The sequence below is a fragment of the Lynx rufus genome, unplaced genomic scaffold, assembly GCF_022079265.1.
Source record: "Lynx rufus isolate CCGP_SWC_20201006 ecotype Redwood Valley unplaced genomic scaffold, mLynRuf1.p SCAF_2, whole genome shotgun sequence".
Classification (NCBI taxonomy): Eukaryota; Metazoa; Chordata; class Mammalia; order Carnivora; family Felidae; genus Lynx; species Lynx rufus.
Window position 1 is genome coordinate 177,030,746 of NW_025814834.1, and position 12,214 is coordinate 177,042,959.

The following is a 12,214-nucleotide window of genomic DNA, read 5'->3' on the forward strand; positions in this document are numbered from 1 at the left end:
AGTAGGTGAAATAGGTAAAGGGGCTTAAGAGGTACAAACTTCCAGTTATAAAATAGATAAGTCATGAGGATGAAAAGTACAGCATAGGGAATACAGTCAATAGTATAGTAAAAACTTTGTATGGTGACCGTAGCTACACTTATCTTGGAGAGCATTTTGTAATGTATATAATTGTTGAATCACTATGTTGTATACCTGAGACTAATTTAATATGGGATGCCAACTGTATTTTGCTTAAAAAAATCTATCCATCCTTAAACTTTTATTTTTTATCAGTCATTTAGATAGTACTCCTGACTTCCCATCATGTAACAGGAGGACACTATTGGACCTATACTTTCTGCCCCCTCACCTCCCCCCTGCCCTAACTCCTGATGGCCAACATTATTTTCATCCTGTCAGTGTTGATACCGATTGTGTTTGGTACTATAATTATAACTAAATCTCACCTGCTTTGTCTGTAGGTTAATTCTAATCACCCCCGCCAAAAGCATCTCAAATATTGTAATTGGGTAAATAGTAGTTGATATAGAATATAGAAGTGTTAATGAGCCCATGGAGAAGAAATGGTAATTCTAAGCTATGGCGCATGAAGGGAAATATTCCTGTCCTATTGGGTAAATAGATGATCTTTTCTTACTCTCTTTCGGTTATTTAATTTCTGTGTATTTGGATCATGACTTCTGTACAACTTTTGATTTTTCCCAAAGTTCCTAGTGCATCTTTTAAAAAAAATTTGTAGAATATGCAAATGTAGTCATCACATATTTGAGGTCATCGGGCCTCTTAGTCTGTGATTTTGCTGTGGAGTTCACTCTCTCCTTAAGATATTTTTTTCAGAGAGCCTTCTGGCTTTCTCGTCTAATCTTGATAAAATGCTTGCTGGATTTATTGCACAGCTGTAAATCCACCTTGTACATTTTACTTCTGGATTAGTTCCACTGTTTCTTGCATCATATTTATTTATATTTCTTAGCTTCCTTTTTCATTCTGCTATAGTATATTCCCAAGTTATTGTTTTCAGAAGAGGAGTGTGGGAGGGAACTGTACAGTTTCCTGTTGCTGCTGTAACACATCACTGCAAACTTAGTGACTTAAAACAACACACATTTATTATCTTAACACTTCTGTAGGTTAGATGTCTGACATAGGTCTCACTAGGCTAAAATCAAAATATTGGCAGAGCTGGATTCATTTTTGGAGACACTCAGGGAAATCTGTTTCCTTGCCTTTTCTGGATTCTAGATGTTTCTTGCATCCTTTGGCCCTGGGCTGCATTCCTCCGTCTTCAAAGCCAGCATTGTGACATCTCTCTGACCGTTCTTCTCCAGTCACATCTCTCTCTGACCACGAAGGAAAAGGTTTCCCACTTGCAGTGACCCCTGTCAGGGTCCTTAATTTGTTTATATCTGCAAGTCCGTGTGGGGTGACATAGTCATAGGTTTCTGGAATTAGGATGTGGACACCTAATTGTGGGGAGAGTCATTCTTTGCCTGGTATATAATCTTTTGGATTCCCTCCCCCCGCCCCCCCCCCCACATTTTGGAAATTCTCAAATTAGTTTCACACTGTTTATAAAGTTCTAGATTCAAAGGCATGTTCTCTCATAACTTCATAGACACTCCTCCATGCCCTCTGGGGCCAATAACTATTGAGATAAGATCTGTACGCAGTCTGATCCTTTGTCCTTTTTAGGTGCATTTACTGCCAGATCCCCTGGCATCTTTTAGAAGTGTCTTGCTTGAAATTTCATCAGATCATGACTGGGAGTGCATTTTCATTTTTGTTGTTTGCTTTGTTTATGTCTATCATGCTGATATGATCCTGAAATGATCCTTTCAACCTAAGACTCAAATCTCTTTTTAAGGACAAGGAGTATGTTTTCTTTCTTTCTTTTTTTTTTTTTTTCCTATTTTTTTTCTTCAATATCGGCACCACTCCGTGGCTTTCACTAACATCCCCTTAGAGGAATTCTGAGTCTTCTGGACCCGTTCTCCATTTAGTTTAACTTGTAATTTTCTCGTATTTCCCTCCTCCTTGTCTTCTGGTACCTGTGTCATGGGATTGCCTTGACTTCATCTCCCAGAGGACTCATTTGGTCTCTAGCCATTACCAACCTATTATTTGGCCCCACTGCTAAATTTTTGGCATGTTGATGAACATAGTTCACATTTCCAGTGACGCTTCACTGCCTGTTTCTCATGGCGGCACTAACTTTCCAAATTCCTGTGAGCTTTCTGATGAAATGTGCTTTGAAAATTCTCTTCCATTTCTTGCTTATGTCTGTCGCCTCCAGGATCCTCTCTGTGCATTTTTTCAGTGTTGGGATTTCTCTTTCTCATCAGTTTTCCTCAAATGTTGACCTAGTTGGCTTACATTTTTTTAATTACTATTTTTAGAGGTGGGGGGAGAGAGAGTGTGTGTGTGTGGGGGGGGGTGGAGCGGAGAGGGGCAAAGGGAGAGAGAGAGAGAATCCCAAGCAGGCTCTGTGCCCAGTGCTGAGCCTGATGTGGGGCTCAATCTCATGACCCTGGGATCATGATCTAAGCCTAAATCAAGAATCGGACGCTTAACCAACTGAGCCGTCCTGGCACCCCCAGTTGGCTTACTTTTATTTGTGACTCTCTTGCCTGACAGCATAGGCTGCTGGATGGCACGGTTTCCCTTAGTGATCGTGGTCCATTTGTCCAAAAAGCTCTGAGGTAAAAAAAAAAAAAAAAAAAAAAAAAAAAAAAAAAAAAAAGCTCTGAGTAGATGAGCAGGTCCCCTTGAATGGCAGGCTGGTCCTTATCGGGCATGGCGGGGAGCAGAGCGGGTCGCTTGAGCTCTCACTATTTCCGTGGTGAAAGGGAGTGCGCTGTGGGGTTTGAGCACCGCAGCACATTTCTGACTTGGGTGGAACATCTTTCTTCTTTTTCTTCAGCTCAAGATGGGCTTGTGGATTTACCCTGAACTCTTCCCTGCCCTCATCTCCAGCCCTCATGCAGACTGTTGGCCCTTCCCAGGGTAGTCTTGATTCTTTCATCATGGCCATCCCATAGCCCTTTCTGGTTCCCCAGGCCTGCTCACTTATGTTCTAAAGCCTTTCTGGGGCTCTACTAGGTTACATTGGGTCACACACTCACTCCAGTCTTCTGTCTGTGTCTGTCACTGACCTCTTGTGCTCTAGCTTATGCCTTAGTAATTCCATTTGCTTTCTACCCTTCAGAGATTTGTGTGTGGATTGTACCTGCTTGTTTTGTTTTGTTTGTTAATCAGTACTTCCAAGGATTTATGTATTCTATTTTGTACATCTTTGTTAGATGTTCAATGGGGTCTTGTCTGGGAGCCATGTCCAGTCTGACATCTTGAACCATAGACCTGAAATTCTAAAAGTCCAAATGCAATTCATAAAGGAAATAACTTATATAATCTCCTCTTGGAGGTGTTTTTTGCCCCTCTCTCCCAACTGAGATTATTTAGGGCCTCTCCTTGGGACTCTATTTAGAGTCACATGTCACATTGTGTTATTATTTGCCTCCATATATTGGCTGTGCCTCCAGGCTGTAGGGGCTTTGAGTACAGCCTATCTGTTCATCTCTAGATTCCTAGTTACGCACATGGTAGGGAGTCTGAATATTTATAGACTGTGAATGCATATACATCTACTCTGTGAACATGGGAATCCAAGGTACTACTGCATGGCTTTAGCGTTCGAGGGATTCAAAGCATAGTGGGGACAACAGACATGTGCACTGATAATTCTAAAACAGTGTAAAAGAGTGGATGCCAAGTGTGTGGGGCCACGGACAGGAGAGCAGATAACTGTGCTTGGGGGTGGAGAGACGTCAAGAAAGGCCTTCAGAAGGAGATTATATTTATGTAGTTGTGAAGAGCACATAGGGCTCTCAGGTAGTTCCAGGTGTATTAAAGCATTCCAGGAGCAAAACAGTCATTCAAAGTGAATTATGGCTGGGGTACAAAGTGTAAGGGGGGCGCAGTGGCAGAGGAGGGATCTGAAGAGACAGATGGGGGCCAGAACATGCCCGTTGTCTGCGGTGAAGGTGGGCATTTTGTACTCGATCCTGAAGGGAGCCACTGGGAGCTTGTAAACAAGGGGCAGTATGGTCACATTGGCGTATCGTAAAGATGTTGACTGCAGTATAGAGGATGGACGAGCAGAGTCCAGAAGATTTGGGACTTGACTGCAGTAGTCTAAGTGAGAAGTGTTGACCAAGGGAGCAAAAGCTGGAGTAAAGTTGGGGAGATGGGTTTGGGAAACGGCAGGAGGACAGGATGGTGGACTTTGGTGACTATTAGATGTGAGGGGTTGATGGGGAGGGAAGAGGCAAGCTTTCAGAGGCACTTCTGGCGCTGGGGCTCTCGGATCCAATGATTGCAGGAAAGGACATGAGTGCTTTTGTTTTTTGGTAAATCTCAACTGAAAGGCAACAAGGCCGTGGCAGCAGTGATTTATGAGACTCAACCAGGCTGTTTCAGTCCTTTCTGAAATGCGTATTTCAGCTGAAATGAGGGAAAGGCGTGTCTTCAGCTCTGGCTTTGACAGCCAGGCTCTCCGTTTCCTTCCCAGGAAACCGAATAGGATGGGAGTGGGATGTCCTGATGAGCTACATGAGATCAGCTTCTTGTCAAGTTTGGATTAATTTTTAAAATGGAATTAGCATCCAACTGAAATGGATGTCAACTGCTTGGAATGCATCTTTGGATCTGAGTGATTTTGATATGAACCAAATGTGATCGCCTCGTAAAGTTTTTGTCTGTGCAGAACCATCTTGATATTTGAACCCCGCCCCAAGTTTAACTCTTAGGAACCCTCCAAAAGAAGGATACATGTCATTTGTTTGGCCTTTGTGCATCTCTACCTCATTCTCTCTCTCCTTCTCTTTAACATACTCTTTAGCGCTTCTTAACCATGACAACACAATTCAGAAGCATTCGGGAAAAGTGGGGGAAGAAGTCTTACCAGATACGAGCGCTTTCCGGGTGTTGGGCATACCCACCAGCGGTACTGCATGGACCTGCGCAACCACATTAAACATAAGAATCACAATCCCCTTTTGGTAGATGTTGAAATCAGACCTCAAAGGGGCCTTCAAGTTAGTAAATAGCAGAGGGCATTCAAATACAGTGCCATCTGATGTGCCGTATGAACTACCTGCTGTGGCCCAGCGTTATACCTGCAGTACTCCATTTAATCCTCATAGCCGTGGAAAACTGTAGAAACTTAGAGAAGACTAATAAAAAGAGGCTTAGCAAGATTAAAAAGCCTTTCCAGGGTCACTCCTCATCAGGGAAACCTGAGATTTTGTTTTCCTTCTTTATTTGTAGGCCAGCGGTACGCATTATAGGTCTCAGAGGTGTTAAGAGACATATAGGCAATATTATATGGCATTGCAGGAAAACTTCCCATAATGCTATTCAGATGAAGAGAGAACCTCTTTCAAAAGCTGTTTTCTGGATGGCCATACTCAAAGCCTTCGTGATGGGGAAGATGGGAGGGGAGTAACTTGTTCTGCACCCTGGATTGGACCGTTCCGTATTCCACCCTTAATTCTAATACTTCAAACAGCCCTTTGAGGTGGGTGTAATGATTCCTGTTTCCTAGATGAAGGAACTGAAGTCCAGAAAGGTTAGGTAAAGGTTAAGTAATTCACAAGCTTTCCGCCCAGGTCCAGCCGACCCAAAGCTACAGGTTTTCGGAATAGCGCTAACCCACTTGGAGGGCCGTTATTTAGAGAAACACGTAAGGAGGAAGAAAGTGATGAGGACGCAAGCCCTGCCATTGGTATTTCACTTGGCCCATTAAGTTTCCCTAGGTGGTGACGAGACGCCCTTTGATGAAATTTGCAGATGATGCTAAATCAGGCCCTCTGTAGACATGAGTAACACAAAAAAGCAATACAAATGATCCCAAGTGAGGAGGTTAGTAGTGCAGGCAGGAAATAACAAGATGAGATTGATTACCACAAGGGAAATTCTGAATTACAACATCTGTGCCAGCCAATGTGACTAACATAAGCACCTCTCAGTAGCTCAGAGCTCTGCAAGTTGGAAGGGCAGGAGTGGTCACTGTATCTGGCTCCTTCACCTACAGATAAGGAGACTCAGGCTCAGACAGGAGATGGAAATGATCCAAGGCCACAGTCAAATTAGTGACAGGGTTGGGATGAACCCCACGTCTCCTGTCTTGTGACTGACTTCTCCTTTCATTATGGCCCATGGGTTTTGGAGTCAAAGGTACTTAAACTTAACTCCACCGTTTAGATGCTGTGTGTCTTCAGGCGGGTTACTTAACCTGCTTGAATCTGAGTTTTCCTATCTGGAAGAGTGGTAAAGTGATACATATTCCTGAGGGTTATTTTGGGAAGTAAGCGAAATGGTCGGTACCTGACGTATCGAGGTTTAAGAAAGATTAATTCCCTCTATTTGCAGCAGAGGAACCCCTTAAGGGCAAAATAGCTATGGTGCAAGGTACGTGGTCTCCACTACTCCATGCATGAATGGATGCTGAATGAACATCTTCCAGGAAGATGGGCAGTGGATACAGTGGGAGCAGCTAATGCCATACGGCTGCAGTCAACAGTGTCTTCAAGTCGACCGATCGAAAATTAATCACGCGGGGCCTGTTACACGCAAGGGAGACTTGGTGCCACCTCGTGGGGTGCAGGAGAGTAGTGGGGCGGAATGTCACCGACTGCTGAGACCGTTGGGAGAGACAACTTGAGGAGGTGTGACTGGAGCCAGAAAGAATTGTTTTCAGAGGAACGAGCCCACGTGAGCGCCGACTTGGAACATGATTGCCACACGGGGTGCTGCCTAACGTGAAAAGTGGGGGCACGCGTGCCTTGTTTATAGGAGAGGGTGTTCAAGTGGAAGTGGGCCACGTTAAAGGCTGCATTCACCAAGTGTGGAGTTTCCAAAGGAGACAGCCCTCAATCAGTTCTTTGGCTCTTGGATCCTGCGTCTCACACTGGGGACATAGAAGATTGGAGATGAAGATTGCAGGCTAAAAGAAGATTTGTGAGGAAAACGTCTTTGGTGTGAGGGGTGCCCTGAATCCCAGGCCTGCAGGGGTAGGGTCGGGGAAGGGCACATCACCCTTCCTTCAAAACCAGTGTGAGGGCTTCTGTGGGGCCATCTGGAGTGATTGGTAAGAGTCCTCTGAAGCGACAGTGACAGAAGGGGCTGGCTCTGCCTCCTGCCTGGGATAGCTAGCCGCTCGTGGCCATGGCCATGGAGAGGAGGGCTGGTGGCCCTGGATTGGCCTGCCTCTCAGATTCTGTCAGGTCAGAGCTGCTGGGTATTTGTGGAAGAATATATACAGACCACGTGGGAGAGAATGCAGGCCTGGAGCCACGCAAAGTTCTACGCAAACCACCTACTAGGGAGGGAGAACTAACTAGGGAGTCTGCATGAACTGGATTGCTGGAACAAGGGGATGGGTTGTGGGAAGGGGACAGCCAGCTGAGGGGAACCTATCACAAGTGTCATCTAGTGCTCCCAGTGAGGGTCTAAACAAAGGTTGCAAATCCCAGTTCTTCTCCCAGCTTTAATCATCTTTTTTTTTTTTAGTTGTTTTTAAAATTTATTTATTTTGAGGGAGAGAAAAAGAGCAGCAGGGGAGGGGCAGAGAGGGAGGGAGAGGGAGAATCCCAAGCAGGCTTCACGCTGTCCACGCAGAGCCCGACAAGGGGCTCGAATCCACGAACTGTGAGATCATGATCTGAGCCAAAATCAAGAGTCAGATGCTTAGCCAACTGAACCACCCAGGCGGCCCCCAGCTTTAATCGTCTTCAATGAGGCACCAGGAGCAGAGAGTGAGCGCTGGTTTATGACAATACTTGTGAAGTGGAAGTTCTCCGGTGCTGCCCTTTACCATGTTCTCTTCTCTCTTTGTCCCTCTACCAGTCCAACCCCAGGATGTGTCCGCAGACCAGAGGTAGCAGAGTTGTGGGAGGAGGAGCTGGGATATGAAAGGGTACAGTCCCCTGGACTGCAGTAAACCAGAGACAGAGGAGGAGAAAGTATTCATGTTCTACAAAGTTGGAAGCTTTGCCTACTACGTTGACTTTACTGAAATGAGATTTTACTTAAGGATTTGTAAAACCCCGTTTATTTATTATTATTTTTTTTAGTATTCTTTTTTTAAAAAAAATTTTTTTTTTCAACGTTTATTTATTTTTTTTGGGACAGAGAGAGACAGAGCATGAACGGGGGAGGGGCAGAGAGAGAGGGAGACACAGAATCGGAAACAGGCTCCAGGCTCTGAGCCATCAGCCCAGAGCCTGACGCGGGGCTCGAACTCCCGGACCGCGAGATCGTGACCTGGCTGAAGTCAGACGCTTAACCGACTGCGCCACCCAGGCACCCCTCTTTTTTTTTTAGTATTCTTTACACCCAACATGGGGCTCACCAAGATCAAGACTCACATGCTCGTCCGACTGAGCCAGCCAGGCATCCCTTACTTAAAGATTTTAAAGGACTACTGAACATTCGATTATCCAAGAGTGAACAAGGGAGTCAGGGGCCTGCCTCAGCTTTCATCCGGGAGTATATAGGAAGGATTACCCCACCGAGCAGGGGAGAGACATACAAAGTTCCTTTTTCAAATGCAGCTCTTGAGTCCCCTATGTGCGCTGGTCACATTTACATATTTGATTCATTGGGGTGTAGTCTTTACATTGGCTTGTTTGATTTCTTACCAGATGGTGAGTTCTTTGATGCACTAGGACTTATGCTTATAAAAATAGTACTAAGCACTGAGTAGGTCCTCAACACATAGTGTGGAGTGAGATGCCTAGAGGAAAAGTTACTTGAGTGGCTGGTAGAACAAGGACTTCTTCCCACATGCTGACCTGTCTGTTTGGTTGTCCAGGTTCCATCTGCTCAGGCACTTGCTGAGTGCCTCTTATGTCCTTCCCCACAGTCTTTTCTTGTGTCACAAGCGAGTGTGACACCATTCTAATGGTCTCACCTTCGGGACTCCTGATGAACAACACACTTTTATTTTCTCCTCTTCTATCATTATTTGTCTTTGTTCTCTCTGAGGGCCAGACAATGTCGTTCACATCTCTGAATCCCTAGCACAGGACTGGCACCTCAAAGCTGCTCCATAAGAGTGCAGTGAAGAGCTGGACAGAGCAAATCCGAAATCCTTGTAGATGATGTGGGGGTTTGAGTATGAGCTGTGACTCAGGAGGGGCCTGGGTCCCGGACCCACCAGCTACCTGGGAAATATATGATCTTTTCTAAGAACTGGTTTTAAGCGTCATAATTAGGGCAGTAATACTCATCATAAGTGGGACCTGTGAAGGTATCTAGTAAAAGGATCTCAGTTCGGTGCCTTGTAAACAACAGGTGCCTTGTAAACAACAGACTTACTCTTTCATGTATATATATGTGTGTGTGTGTGTGTGTGTGTGTGTGTGTGTGTGTGTATGTACAAAATTATATTTATATAATTATATATAATGTATATATAACTTATATTTATAAATACATAATGTATAAAAAGGTACATATTGTAGTAATAATATAATAATATAAACATAGTATGTATTTATAAATTATGCATTTTATAACACATAATTATATATAATTATATATGTTTGTATAAAAATACATAATGTTATATAATTATACATTTTATACATATATATAATTTTTCAAACCCCCTTTCTCTTTATCTCCATACTTGAAACCCAAGCAGCGTCTGGAGGCAGGAGTCATGGAAATGGTTGGTAGTGAAGGTCAAGATCACATTGGGGGAGAGCTGAAATCAAATAACATTATCTGATACTGTGGTGCGAGAACATGGACATCAGAGGGAGAGAATGTTTGGGTTTGGGTTGGAGTCCTTTCCCTGTCATGTATCCACTCACAACCTTAGCGAGTAAATGACTTTTCTGGGTTTCCTTTCGTGTATCTTTAAAGGATGACAGTAAGATGCCTGGGCCCTTTCTAGAGGGGAAAATCTGTGTCTGTTCATCTCCAGGTTCTTAGCAGCTAACAAAGCACATGGTATTCAATCATCATGATCATATAATAACTGGTAAATAATAATAAATAACTCTTCTAAACCTTTGAATGTATTAATTCGCTTAATCCCAACAGCAACACAATGAGGTAGGTACTCTTAAATTTTCGTAAATACTTGGGGAATGGAGTTTCGCTCACATATCAGTAAACCAAATCAAATGCAACAATGTCCAGAAACACTAATGTATGCCATGAAAATATAAGGTAGCATTTGGGTTTTTCTATTTCTCTACTTTGATGTAGGGGACGTGCTGCTCGAGCTTATCATAAAAAAGGGGAGGGCATCTTCTAAAGAGATTTTACAAGCATTGCCCTTTGTGCGATTTCATTTAACCTTGAGTATAGCTCTTTGAGGAAGATATAATTATCTCATTTTGCAGATTTGGAAGCTGAAGCACAGAATAATAATTAGGTAGCTTAGTGACTTGCGCAGTGGCTATGCAACTATTCTGTGGAAAAGCTATGATCCAGATCAGAGTTGACTGTCTGCAAAACCCAGGCACTGGGAGAGATGGCTAGGTAAGGGAAGAGGGGGGAAATTCAGAGGGAGAGGAGGCATCCGCTGAGTTTGCAGTGGGTTAAAACCATCAAAAGAACTGAAGTCCTGTCCCCTGTCCCCTCCAATGACATTCAAATGTTTTTCTCATTTTGACAGTCAGAAGTAGATGTCCCCGAAGTACCTCTGTTCCCAGGGAAAGGCCAAATGATACGTCTGCTGGGAACTGCACAGGATGAAGAGAGTCTGTTATTTCCAGAGAACTCTGAGAGGTCCAGTGGAGGTCAGGTGTTGAGAGGTGTGCCTTCGGGCTCTCTTACACGTGAACACGCTTATTGTTCTGACTGGGTTATACTTTTTTTACTCTTTTCCCAAATGCTAGGAAGGCAGCACCGAGGTGGGGGAGGCAGAGCTAGGAGGTCGGTGGGAACCCCTGGGATGGGAGCTTGTCCACCTTGCTTTAGTGTTCTGTCCAAGTCCTCCCCTCTGGATCTGAACCCAATAAGAGTGGGCTGGGGCAGCTGACATGGGGAAGCCCTTCCTGTTCTATAGTCTAGGGTCTGAATTTACTCTTTTTTTAGTCTGACTTCCCACATCCTAGGGAGGGTGATTCGGTTCTAACTTTGGGAGAGGATGTGCATGACAGACTACTATTTTTCAACTTTACATTTAATCGTGTCACTTCTATACTTAGCCCTCTTGTTTGGCACTTTTGCAGGTTTCCCAATTAAGGTGCCCACCTGTTCTAAATATATCAGATGCTTATGCTAATTAATTAGGTGGTGTGTGTGTGTGTGTGTGTGTGTGTGTGTGTGTGTGTGTGTGTGGCTGGCAGGGAGTGGGTTACCTGACTGACAGGTGGAGTCCCTGTGATTCAAGTCTACCCAGAACTGTGAAATCTCGAACCAGTTATTAACCTCTCTGGGCTTTGATTTCATGCTCAGATAAAGAGAGTCCTAATAGTGCCTACATGATTGGGTTGTTCCTAGTGTTGAGTCCATTTCTGAAAGGCACTTAGGAGAGTGCTGGAACTACAGTGAACACTCAGCGTTAGAAGTTATTTTTGTGAGTTCTCACCGACTCTCTTTTTACACATGAGAAAATGGACCCTGAGTAAGTTTAAGCAACTTGCTCAAGGTCCTACAATAAGCTCTTGTTAGGAAGAGGGGGAAGAATTTGAGGATATTAGGATTGTGTCTCCACCTGGGACTCAGAATGGGCTGGGTTCTGCGCTGCTGTTCACTGGCCCTTCCTAACGGTGGTCAGTGGCGGCCTCGCACCCGAGGCACGTGGTTACAGAAGGAAGCAGAACACACAGGTATGTGCCTGCCCTTTGAGGCACAGCTCTCAACCCAAGAGCAGCACACTCCACGAATAGCCTCGGACCAGCCTGATGATTCCTTTCAGGAGCCGGGAAACTGGTGGGCAGAGAGGGGGAAGCCTGGGAAAAGGTGGTCTTTCCTCCACAGCTGTTGTAATCGAACTTCATCTTGGCTGTGTTCAAGGCCATTCACAAACTGTCCGCATTCTCGCTCATCAACCTCATCTCCAAGCTGTTTGTATTCCAGCCCCATCTGGATATTCTGCATCCTGGGTCCTCTATACGCCAATCTGCTCCAGCAGGAAACGAGTGGCTTGACATTGCCCCCCCCCCACCTCCTTTCTAATCCTTCCTGTTGT